Here is a 13,142-nt window from a genome sequence, read left to right on the forward strand (position 1 = left end):
AAAAAAGATTTGCTAAATTGTACAAAAAAAAAGAATACGAAACCATGCTTTCTGGTGGAATATGATTTTTGTCCTTTGAAATGTTAATGTTTAACACAGAAGGAAAGAAATTTACATTGAAATTTTTCTAAGTCATAAATCATTCGGAAGTACGTATGTGTTTTTGTATCTGTCATTTAAAATACATTTTAAGTACGTGGACAATTATCCTGATTGGTCATCCACTTATTTCCATGTTTCTACCGGTAATGAGGTGGAAGAGGCAGTGAGTCAGAGGATTTATTATTACTGTGTTCTCTCTTAAATGTTATAAAAACACATTTCCGTGTCAAAAGGGCAGATCTTGAAAACATCTCATAGACTGGAATCTCCCTGTCCTTGTTTAGGGGATGAACAGGATTCTTCATTGCTTTCAGCAGTTCACCAAAGGAGAATCAAGTCTCTAAATACAGACGAGAAAACAAAGAAAGGAGACACACCTAATTTCCCTCTACTGTAGAAGACTTAGTAGGTTCTAGTGCTAGTTCTTTTATTAACTAGCAAACTCCTGAAGGGAAAAGTTAGACAATTTCTCTGAGTGTTAATTTCTTCCTTTGTGAGATGAAAGGGATAATCTGTAAGGTTCTGGTTTCTTACAGCTGGGGGAGGTCTCTGATGATCACTAAAGTGAGTGGAGCGAAGTACCAGTGGTAGATCTTACATTACCTTAGTGCTCTGGAGTTAAAATAAATAAACAGAATGAAATTATCTATACCTATCAATAGACTAGGTGCCTGATAGATAAAATTGCTGTTTTTTTTTTTTTAAAAAAGGAGCTCTACATACATCCTAAATTGGCTCTTTGAAGACAAGAGAAACAGTTACACATCTGGAAACCTAATCAGAAGTGGAGAATTGCTTAATAAAAATGATGCTCGGTTGATAGGTTGAAATCTAGCCTAAAAAACACGTCTAATATATCCTTTAATAATCCCACAAAGTATCATACAGATGCTAAAAACAAAACAAAACCAAAAACCTTTATCCATTTGGGAAAAAGTAACTTTGCTCGACTTCCAATTTTTACTGACAACCCCCAGGGATATTCACGAAAGCTGCTTTGAACTTGCCAACTCACTCTGAGTAACAGCCATGGAAATTACAGGTTGCCTGGTTCCATTTAAAAATAGTACTAGCAGTTTGGTTGGCAGAGTATGGGAAAGACCTTCAGGTGCCCCATATAGAATCTATTCCAGAACCACATAACAAGATGCTATTAGCGTTAACAATTGCAACTGAAAGTCACATACGCAGGGTGTTCTGCTGTTAAACTGACCCTGTCAGATCCTTGGTAACACAGGGAGTTGTTTCTAGACTTCCTGTGGGCTCCGGGCTGGCCAACTGAGGTAAACCAAAGCCCCTCATTTATTTTCCACTACTAAGTCCTCCCAATAAGTTGTGGAAAAATTTGACGGTTATTAACTCTCTCCCCTTCAATAAGTTAGTAGTTAGGGGGAAGGGGAATTATAACTGAGTGTATGAATAAGCTTTGGAATTCGAAACATATTCAACAGTAATTTGGGGGTAATTCTAACTACTAACCAGTTAGCAAAAGGCCCTATATTCCATTACTGAAATCTGTCATTCAACTCCAACCAGACTTAAGTTGTTATACCTGACTTGATTGAAACAACAACGTCATTTTCCATAGTTTTAAGATCTTGTCACTTGTATTGTTTAAGTTTGTTAAAGTCCTAGCTGGAATGATGTCTGGATTTGATTTTAAAGGGGAAGAGGATGAACTTAAGACTTATAAATAGTACTACTTTTTATCATGTCATTCATGAATTTATGTTTTCTAAAACAATGAAGTGTTTCAATTCATATGCTGTGATGTTTCTTAATCCCTTGTGGAAGAATTAATAAAGATCTGGAAGAAAAACTTTTAACTAAAAAAAAAGGTGACTTTCAAAATTATGACTCAGGTCAAATTATAGCACTTAGTCAAGTTACAGAAAGGAAAAAGTTTTTTTTTTTAAGCATGCATACATTTCATAACACGGTGCACATGGACACCAAAGTTGAGTTATAGAGTCTGAATGACATACAAGAGATTTGTCTAAGATTGTTCCATAGAGGTGAGCTGGGGTTTTAAAGAGTATGTTCTGGCAAACTTCTGCCTTCTCTGAACATTTGCCAATACTATTTCTGGAGTATGAAAGAAACACATGAAAAAGATTTGGATCTTTCTAGGGGCATTCTGCAAAAGCTGTTGATATACCTATTATCAACAATTCCTAAAACATTTCCTTACCACAAGAACTACTAATTTTCATGGGAATAATGGAACCCTTCTGGGTAGTTCCACTGACACTCAAAAATTCACCAATTACTACCATCTTTGAGAAGAAAAAGAACAACTCCAATTTTAGCAGGCCTCACTCATTCCTAATGTTTTAAATCTAACCTCTGGTAATAATTAACTGAGTTTACTGGAACCTTTAATAGAATAACACTGACAAATATTTCCACCTTTGGTTCTTACCCCTTCCTCTTACTCTCCAGCTAATGTATGCCTTAGTTACCTCAAATTGCTACTTGCTGTTCCTGAACATGCTATGCATTTTCATGCTTCCATGAGGTTATTACTTCAGCCCAGAATTCTTTTCTGCTATTGCCTCTTTGATGAAATCCTTCTCATTTTTAAGGCCCAATTCAAATGTTACTTCCCCTTGCATCCCTCTCCCATATTTCTTTCTGGGCAGAATGAATCTCTTGCTCTTCTGGGTTTCCATGGAAATTTGTACATATGGAACTCTTAGAAACCCTTAAGATAGAGTTCTGTAGAATTTGCCATTTTCAAATTTAAGACCTGATAGAGAATAACAGTTTTAGAGAGCATGGTCAGAAGTGAATCTATGAAATCTCTTGTAAATATTTATACTTACTAAAATAAAAAGTCAACACACTACATAGAGAAAACAGAAATGCCACTCTAAACACTCTAAATTAGTAATAATGGGTACTACTATCCCCAATTACCCTCCCTTGTTTGCTAGAAACTTCTGAATTTCCCTTCCCTACAGTCTCACATGTTGCCGGTAAATAAATTTTGCTTTGCTGCGAATGATATGTACACGAGTATGTACGTGTGCTTTCCCTTTCACTGGCTGGCTCTGCATTTAGACATTATGGTTTTCACTTTATAACGTAGACTTTGTGCACCTCTGCCACGAAGGTCCTGCTGTGGTCACAGAAATAAAGATTCATTTGGGTATAGGATGGAAAAAGATTTAGGGAGACTTGTTATTCTTGGCTAACACTTCTCAAATTGCTCCCCAGTATCCAGCGTGACACTGTGCAGGGTCCGTGCTGCTGCCCAGGGCCACTCCGTGCTAAAGCAGATGTTGTCACCTTGCTCCACATATCTCTGGCTTTCTTCTTCTTCATAGAAGATGTGAAACTACAGTTCTGGGGCTTGGGTTTCCTTTCCCTCATCTCTCTTCAAATTTCACTGCAAAACTTCTCTTTTTCTGCCATCTGCTTTACCAACTACATCTTAGTATTTTCCAATCTTAAATTCTTTCCGTTTCTAATTATTCACATCAATAATGACTGGGACTGAAACTTTCCCAGTTGGAAATTTTCCCAGAAAACAAACAAACAAACAAACAAAAGTTGTTTGGGACTTCCCTGGTGGCGCAGTGGTTGGGAGTCCGCCTGCCGATGCAGGGGACACGGGTTCGTGCCCCGGTCCGGGAGGATGTCGCATGCCGCGGAGCGGCTGGGCCCGTGAGCCATGGCCGCTGAGCCTGCGCGTCCGGAGCCTGTGCTCCGCAACGGGAGAGGCCACAACAGTGAGAGGCCCAAGTAAAAAAAAAAAAAAAAGTTGTTTGAGTCCTGTTATTTCCCACAAAAAGGACTCATAGGATGAGAAACCCTACTGCGAATGTAGTACTTTGAACATAAAATTGCGTAATAAGGTTGGGAGTTTACATGTTTTCTCAAGATTGTTAATTCATTGAAGGTAAGGCTTACATCTTACTCACTTGTATCTCTGGCACTCAGAATCCATCGATTCTGCTACGGAAACCTCTCTCACCGGTGTCCCTCTTTTTCATTCCCACTGCCACAGTGGAAGCTCTCACTGTTCATCACCGGGATCACTGCAGTTGCTTCCCAGCAGGTAGGTCTTCCTGCCCTCAGTTTCACTGCCTTTCAGTTTCTTATCTTTAGAAAACTTAAAGGGGTCTTCCTAAATTATGAATCAGACCATGCTACTTTCTGGCTTCAAATTCTTCTAGGGTTCCCCCGACTCTTCTCTCCCTTTTAGTCTCACCACATAGCATGCCCTCATTTAATCTTTAGTTTTAGTCACCAAAATACTTGCATTTTCCAAAAGGCACCATGACCTCTTAAAACTGTCTCTGCTTGAAGCGCTTTCTTCTCCTTTATTTGCCTGGAGAACACCTAGTCATCCCATAAAGATTCAGCTTGGTTACTGTCCCTGAATCTCCCCCAGGGCAGAAGGCAGCAACCCCACCTCTTCACTCGCTCTTGTGTGGCTCTCACAGAACACAAGTCACTCTACTTCAGTGCTTCCCCAATTGTAATGACCTCCTTGAAGGCAGGTACTGAGCCTTCTTCACCTTTATATTTCTGACTCCCTACTTAGTGTTTACCACATAAATGTACAATAGTGTTTGTTAAATGAATGAATATTTGGTTACATTACAACTGACAACATCTTCACCTACTTGTTTCTCATCTTGATGGCAAGTTGCAAACCACCATGGCAGATCTTCCTCACTGCATCCTGACTACATGACTCTCAACAATGCAATCTACTTTGCAAGTGTATTTGGAAGAGTTACCTATCGGTCGGGATTGGGGATTTCTACTCAGCCAGGTGACAGATATCACTTACAAATGCTTAAACGATCAAGGATAGTTCTGTGAGACTGTTGAAGATGAGTATGGAAGAAGATTCATAGATCTTGACAATTTCTATGTAGACTGGTTATATTTTTAAATTTTTCTCTGCACCCCCATAAAGGAGCTGAAAGCAAATAAAATGGCTGTGAAGCTACTTCATAATATACCAAGAGAATAAAGGGCAAGGACTATGAAACTGGAAAGCCCAATATCACCCTTCTGCTTATAATAGTGCCATTATGTAAATCTTACTGTTTTTGAAAACTGAGAGCTCTTTTATGAAGTGCAAGTAAATCATGATGCAGAGTGGAACTGCATACCTTAGAATTTCATGATGAATATAATGAACTCATCTGTAAAAACTAGACTTCAAAAAGAAAATTATACCATATAATAGTTTGGAAAATGGAAGGAGAAGCACAAAACTTTAAGAAGTGCGTCTCGGGGCTTACCTGGTGGCGCAGTGGTTGGGAGTCCGCCTGCCGGTGCAGGGGACGCGGGTTCGTGCCCCGGTCCGGGAGGATCCCGCATGCCGCGGAGCGGCCGGGCCCGTGACCCATGGCCGCTGGGCCTGCGCGTCCGGAGCCTGTGCTCCGCAACGGGAGAGGCCGCAGCGGTGAGAGGCCCGCGTACAACAAAAAAAAGAAGTGCGTCTTTTAATTTAATGGGATAAATAGTAAACTGATAATCATTCTTATATTGAAAGATAAATCTTATGAAATTACTCCTAAGGGAGGCCCTGGTTGGGGATGTTTTTGATGTTTCTGGTACTTGGAAGACCCCAAAGTTGGTCTTGGTCAGAGAAGAAGTGGCTGCTGTTGATGTTCCAATTACACAGGATAAGTCTTAATGTAGAAAACTGATTCTAGACAGATACCCTTTGAAGACACATTCAACACAGATGAAGCTATTCTGTCTGCAAATGTGCACACCTGGCACTCCTCTGAACAGAAAGATCAATACTAAACATGATCATGTACCACACACTGCAATGAAATATCAACACCTCTTACAACAGGAAAGCATGACCTTAGCTACCTTCATCGGGAGTTCTGTTAAAATATGCTGTGAGACTGGCTGATAAAGTAATGAATGGTTGCTGGTATAAGGGAGAAGAGTGACAACTTGTTCAGGTATCCAATTCATCTAGGGGCAGTGAACCATAGAATCTATGAGCTTGAAGGACATTAAAAGCTATTTAATCCGGTATTCTAAGTTTGAATCACTTGAGTACCTCCCCAACAAGATTCATCCTGATCTCTTTGAACCCGGACTACAAGGTATACCCTACCTTTCCCCTGGGGAGTCCATTCCACCTTTGAACACAGGAGCTATTGGCCCCGCGATGGAGGCCAACTCTAATTCGTAATGACTTAGAAGCAACTCACAGATGCACAGAAAATGCACAGTGATTTATAATTATTCTGCCAAAGCTAACTATATAATGAGTGTGATTTTGAGGACGGTAGTTCTAAGTAAAGGATTCTATATAGAATAAACAGAAAAAAGAAAAGAATCGTTCTACTCATTTTGAAGAATTTGTGAATGTCACCTATTTTGACTTCAAAAATCAAATCCTTATTGTAGGAGAAAAGATATAAGCAAATTTGCTTGCATCGTATAAAAAAGATGTTTTTATTTACTTCTGTAATCCATGACAAATGGCATTAATTTAAAGGACACTGTGATTAAAACGATGGGCCTAGTCACCACATAAAAGTTAAATGTTTAATTTGCATGATACATGTCCCAAAAGGGTAGGAAATGAAATTTGGAAAACAACTCTGAAGTTTCTTTAGAAACATTATGTTTAAAATCTTGTAGTCCAGTGATTACATTGCTTTCTCATGCAAGAATGTGGAGACTGCATGGTGAGTGAAAAAAAGGCTCTGGAACAGACAGATCTGTGTTTGAATCTCCCATCCTGCCACTTATTAGTTGTATAATTTGTTAAGTTACTTAGAGTCTCTTGAGCCTCAGTTTCTTCATCTGTAACACATACACACACACACTCTTACACCTACTAGATAATAAAATAGGAAGGAATTACTTGCCCAATAGAAAAAACAGAATTGTTGTATAGATTGAGTATTTGTGAAGTGCTTAGAGCCCTTAGTAAGCATTTGATAAATATCAATATTTTAATTTTGGCTGCCTTAAAAATGTGTTGTCTTCTCTCCCTTGATACGTTTATGTTGATGTCTACCAATGCATAAAACTTACTTATGTTGTGTTGAACTGCCATAGCAATGTCCGGTTAACTTGATTTCTCATTTGTCATTGGTAAGGGTGCCAATGTTACACCCTTAGAGTAGGCATTGCAGAGCGGTGTAAGCTTTGCTGTCCTGGAGGCAAAGGTCCCACGAAATAGCAATTTCAGAATAGACCTTTACTTTAACATTTTAATTTTATTTAAATAAGAAAACAGAATGAAAAATTCCAGGGCCCAGATAGTCTATGGACATTTAAAAAATAAAATATAGAAAATAATACACATGTTAGAATAGAAAGTGAGGCCCCCTTTCCCCTCTCCAGAGCCTCTCCCAAAGGCAACTACTATTAACAGCTACCACTGTGTTTTAAAATTATTTAAAATGCGAACCTATTAGAGAAATTTAATAAAAATATTGGCTAATATGGTCTTAGACCACATAAAGTTACCTTATTTTGCTTGAAAAATGAAGTTAATAAAATTTTAATAAAGCATTTGAAAGCAGAGAGAGAATACAGACATCAAGAGGACATTGGAAGAGTAATTACAAGACTCCATAGGGCTTCTTCACCAGCTATGGGACACTTTAAAAGAGCAGTCACATATAACAGTCATTTTTAGATGTACAGTTTGTCTAGCAACAGTATTTCTATGAGTCTGTAAAGGATAATGACATTGAAACATATGCATAAAGACACAAAGTGTTGATATTAATGTGTTTATTCCTTACTTTGCGTTGAAATGCCAGAGAAATGCCTGGCATAAAGCACCTTAGATGCTTTATGATCTGTTCATTACATTAGAATAAATATCTTAAGTCTAAAAACTCAACTAACAAGAGGGAAGGAGAAAAAAGTGGGGTAATGGGAGGAAGGTCATACATACTCGAATCTAAACCATTATAGATGTATTTCTTTTCAACAAAGAAGAGTGAGAATGAAGTGTTTATAAAAGGATCTCCTTTCAGGGACATGTCTCTCCTATTAAGAAGAAAAACTCAGAAAAGAAAAACTAGAAAGAAATATTTCTCAGTTGAAATAACACATAGAATCCTAGGAAAAGATCTAGAAGGATTAAACAATGGTTGTCTCTGGATGGTGGAATTATTAGTGTTTTAATTTTCTTTTTGCTAATTTATTTAAAAAATAAATGGGATATCACTCTTCATTTAGTAAATATGCATCATAGAGAAATCCTACATATAAAAGCCTTTAAATTTCCTCAAATTTTTTATTCTACTTGTCTTACACAAATAAATGTTTGGTAGACTGTAGATACTTTGCCAGTGACAAACAGGCAATAAATGCTTTGGGGAAAAAAAAAAAAAAGAAACTGGCTTAAGAATGAACTAAGCAGGGCTTCCCTGGTAGCGCAGTGGTTAAGAATCCGCCTGCCAATGTAGGGGACATGGGTTTGAGCCCTGGTCCGGGAAGATCCCATATGCTGCGGAGCAACTAAGCCCTTGCACCACAACTACTGCCTGCACTCTAGAGCCCGTGAGCCACAACTACTGAGCCCGCGTGCCACAACTACTGAAGCCCGCACACCTACAGCCCGTGCTCCGCAACAAGAGAAGCCACTGCAATGAGAAGCCTGTGCACTGCAGTGAAGAGCAGCTCCCACTCTCTGCAACTAGAGAAAGCCTGCGTGCAGCAACAAAGACTCAACGCAGCCAAAAATAAATAAATAAATACATTTATTAAAAAAAAAAAGAATCAATTAAGCAGCATTAAAAAAATCAATAGGGTTGAGGACAAAGAATGTGGATCAAGAAGGATGATCATTTAAATATTTTATAGATTATATGTGTCTCCTAGGGAAGACAGGGAGAGAAAAATACATGAAGCTAAAATTCAGAGGGTAGAGATAATTTCTCTGTATGTTTGATTTATGTAAATATGACTACAACGTTTGAGAAGGTTCAATAAATTCCTCTTGTGTTCCAAATCAGGAAGGAATGATGGCTAGTATGCTTCTTATATATAGTAGCCAAATAAAGTTTTCTAGAGTTTTTATTTTTCTAAATGAATTACCTTGTGTTTTACTTCATGAACCTCCATTATTTAAAAAAAAAAAAGGGAAGCTTAATTGGGGATGAAGAGTCTTTAGAATGATTTTTGTTATGCCAAAAGTCTATATTAACCTGCTTTTCGACTTACTTGTCATTGTGAAATATGGCTAAACCCCCCAAATGTGAATCTATCACAACTCTGAAGGATAATAATATGTATATTACACGTATGACATCTTGGTCAATGATGATTTCCAAGTTGATTACCTAAAATCCTAAGGTCCTTTTAAACCAAAACTATTTGTAATTTTCAGTAACCAAAGAATAACTCTGATTTAGAAACTGCCTACAATCTGCATATGGATCTGCTTATATTTGTCCTTAGAATTGGAATTAAAATTACGTATATTATAGCTCTGCCCCTGATCAGCTTTCTAACCTTAGGCAAGTGATGTAACCTCTCTGTTCCTCAAATCTATAAAATGCAATAATAATATTACATATATTAAGATAAAATATTGTGTAAGTCTCTTAAAAATGGATGTACCAAAAAAAAAGGACCTTTTCTTCCTTTAAAACAAATGTTTCCCTAGCATGTTAGAGTTCATAAATTACTCTGAAACACACTTTTAAATTTGGAAGTGCTAATGTGCCAGCAGTATGTTTATTCCCAAATAAAAGAAACTTTAAAAAAATAAAAGCTCATTTGAGGGTAAAACAAGCAAACGTTGCTTTGAAATGTAGATCTGTATCTACTATAGCAGATAATCTATATGCCTTTGGTTGGATGTTTGCACTTAATTATACATATATATGTATGTATGTGTATGTGTGTGTGTATCTTTTTCCCCAATAATGACATTTGAAACTCAGAAGCTCAGATTATTTTTTTAAGAGCTCAGAGTTCAAGCCAAATCCTCCTATTTCTGCCTAAATTTCTCCCAGTGTGCCTCCTTATTTTCATTATGTTTGCTATCTCTCTGGCATATCCTTTCCTGTGTATTAGAAACTTAAAAGGAAACAATAGAAAAGCCTCAGGAAGTAACTAGTGGAAAAGGGCAAATGCAATGTGGGTGTCTAGGGAGCCAATTCTGATCCCAATACTAGGATGGGATCATAGAATCTATTTATTCAACAGATCAGGAAGAAGAGCTGCATTATGGCCCAATCAAGCAAGGTAAGATAACAGCCCAGTATGATGCAGCCTACAAGTACCAGGTTTAGCAAAGGTTTAGTAAATAAGATAAATCCTATTCCTCTCATAATATCACAATAGGCCTTTAAAAAAAATGTACAGAGACCTATGGGATAGGTAGCATCACTGCACTATTTAGGAGAATAAAAGGGAAAGTGACAGGATCTCTCTTAGGAATTTCACTAAAGAGTACTAACGGGACGTCACCAAACAGCCAAAGTATATTCTGATTTCAGCTGAGGAGGAAGGTGCTGTAGAAGACACATGAAAACTTCCCTCTTCTACAACATCTGTCTTACATCTCTTTTTACTTATATGCAGTGGATGGTCAATTACTTCTCCATCCCTCTCTTGTGTGTGAATGTGACCATCTTATTCGGGATTCAATGTAATTTTGCTCCTATCGAATAAAGATTGGATTAGAGAACAAGAAAATTAACAGCGACAATTTTTCATTCAGGGCAACAGGATATTAATAGTAATGAAAACATTTGGTCCTTCTTCCTTGGGGACAGAAATCCAATGTGGATCTTCTTCAGTAACACAGGATCTCCAGAGATGGGCAGGAGCACCCTCAAAGAACTGATTTAGCAAAAGGTCTAGTGAAGTAAGAGGTTTAGCAAAAGGTATGGAAAAGTCAAAGCAAATCATAAGACTGCATGAGGGCAACTTTAAATCTTCAGAGGTCTACGTGATTACTATTAACTGTGCTACTCTAGGGGGGAAACAGAAAGTGTTGGTACCACTTCTTTTTAATTTGTTTTTGTTTTTGCAGATGAGAGAAAATTAAGATTATATTAAAATGCAAAGTATGTCAGAATAGGAATGAACCTTATTAACCTTATAAAGATGAAAATATATTCTGGCCTCACTAGGACAGTCTTATTGTACGTCTCTTTTTACAGAGTTATTATTAGTAGTGCCCTTTCATTCTAAAAAATGTATTAATTAGGTGAAAAGGTATATGGTTATGCTTTCTAGAATAAAATGCTCTCAATTTTACAAACAGGGTAAAATCTGTTTCTTCATGTCTGACCCAGACATACAGGTTGAACATGTGGCTAACTGCTGAATTCCCAGGACATTGCTTTGTTCACTTTACCATGCTACCCTCTCAAAGTACAAGGCTGATAATTCGATAGAAATAAAACATATGGAACCTGTGGATTTCACTAAAGGGTAATAAAACATCACTACTTTTGAGCTGCTCAAGTCATTGCAATTTACAGGTGAGGAAAAAATGCTTTGAATGTGCAAATCGTAGTCTACTACTATCTCCACCCTGAAGGAAAACTCACACATCCCCCACATGGGCTACAAGTCTATTTTTAGCTATACACAGTGGGTGGACAACTAGTTCTTTCCATCCTGGTCTTAGGCATGACCATCTTGTTTTCAGGCTCAATGTACTTTTGCTTCCACTCATAAGTAAGTACTAGAGCTGTAATTAACTTGCCATGGCAACAATGAACAAGCCATGGCAAGAATTTTTCAGTTTAGAACTGGAGACAGTAATGAATAAGTTAAATCATTTTATCTGTCTTCCTTAAAACTTAAATTGCCAACAATTTTCTTTTGATTGATCTTACCAACTAATATGTATTTGAATTTTTATTTCAAGTTGTACAAGAGTACAAAAAAAATTATTTTAAAATCACAAGCCTGGTTTCCATGAAGTTAGAACTCTATGTAAATGTGTTAATGGTAATAAAAATCATCTTATTTCCAATTGAAACTAAAGATATAATTTATAAAAAGTAAAAAACATGAGTACTAATAGAAGTTTGCATATCAAAGACATTTCTGGAACTCTCTAATATAGAAGATAAGCCATACCCATTAAATTACCAAACTAGTTTCAAGATGCCCATAAATACTGGTAATCAATCAGCAAAACAGTATTTTACAGAAAAGTGTATATATTAGCAACTGACACCAAATCACTCTTCTCAAAAAGAAAATTTACTAACTTATTAATAATATAAACCAATTCACTGATAATTTCTAACATAACTCCATCTCGCTCTTTTACCACTAAAGGGAAATATTTGTTTCTCTTTAAGAAATCCTTGAAGAAATTGTTAAAGCTTTAACTATTTTTATTGGCATATATTCTAACAAGTTTTATAATAATTTAAAGGAATAAATAATGATGATGTAAACACTTAGAATATATATGTATGTGTGTGTGTATATGTATACACACATATACATATATAGCTGGATTAATCATTAATTTATATTTAAGGTAATATTTATATTACCTTCCTAAGAAAGGTAAAGTTCCTCCTATATGAGATGACGGTTATATAATAATTTAAAGGTAATTTTTGTCCGTTGGGAATTTATGATAATTGACTTTCTTATAGACAAAAACAGCATTAGATGCATTATCAATAAGTTATGCATATTTAAAACTGTTTTCTAGTGAATTTGCACTGACTTAATTACTCTACTAATAAATACTGTCAATTATCTTTCTGGTCAACAACATCGTATTTGCAAGATTCTTTGTTAAGCACATAGCCTGTTATTACAAAATAAAAGGCAGGCAACTAGCCCACACGAAACAAAACTCACTTGTTTTCCCTGCCTCTTTCATCTGTCAGGCTGAAATAAGTAACCCCAAAATTTCAAGTTAATATGATTATAAATTTAGAAAACTATCATAACAGAAAAATATATGGTGACATAAATAAGAACATCTTAACTAAATACATATTATCTCTTCATGTAGCTTTCATGTTTGTACAATGAGTTTGCACTAGATTAGGAAAAAATGAGAGTCATAGGAATTCAACAAAAGGACA

General features: G+C 36.6%; 1 protein-coding gene across 1 annotated transcript in view; it reads right to left on the bottom strand.

The window, feature by feature from the left end:
- VWA8 (von Willebrand factor A domain containing 8) overlaps positions 1-13,142 on the bottom strand; it is a 307,276-nt gene that overhangs the window by 132,901 nt on the left and 161,233 nt on the right. The gene's annotated exons all lie outside the window — the stretch shown is intronic.

The sequence above is a fragment of the Neophocaena asiaeorientalis genome, unplaced genomic scaffold (assembly GCF_003031525.2).
Source record: "Neophocaena asiaeorientalis asiaeorientalis breed wild unplaced genomic scaffold, Neophocaena_asiaeorientalis_V1.1 scaffold415, whole genome shotgun sequence".
Lineage (NCBI taxonomy): Eukaryota > Metazoa > Chordata > Mammalia > Artiodactyla > Phocoenidae > Neophocaena > Neophocaena asiaeorientalis.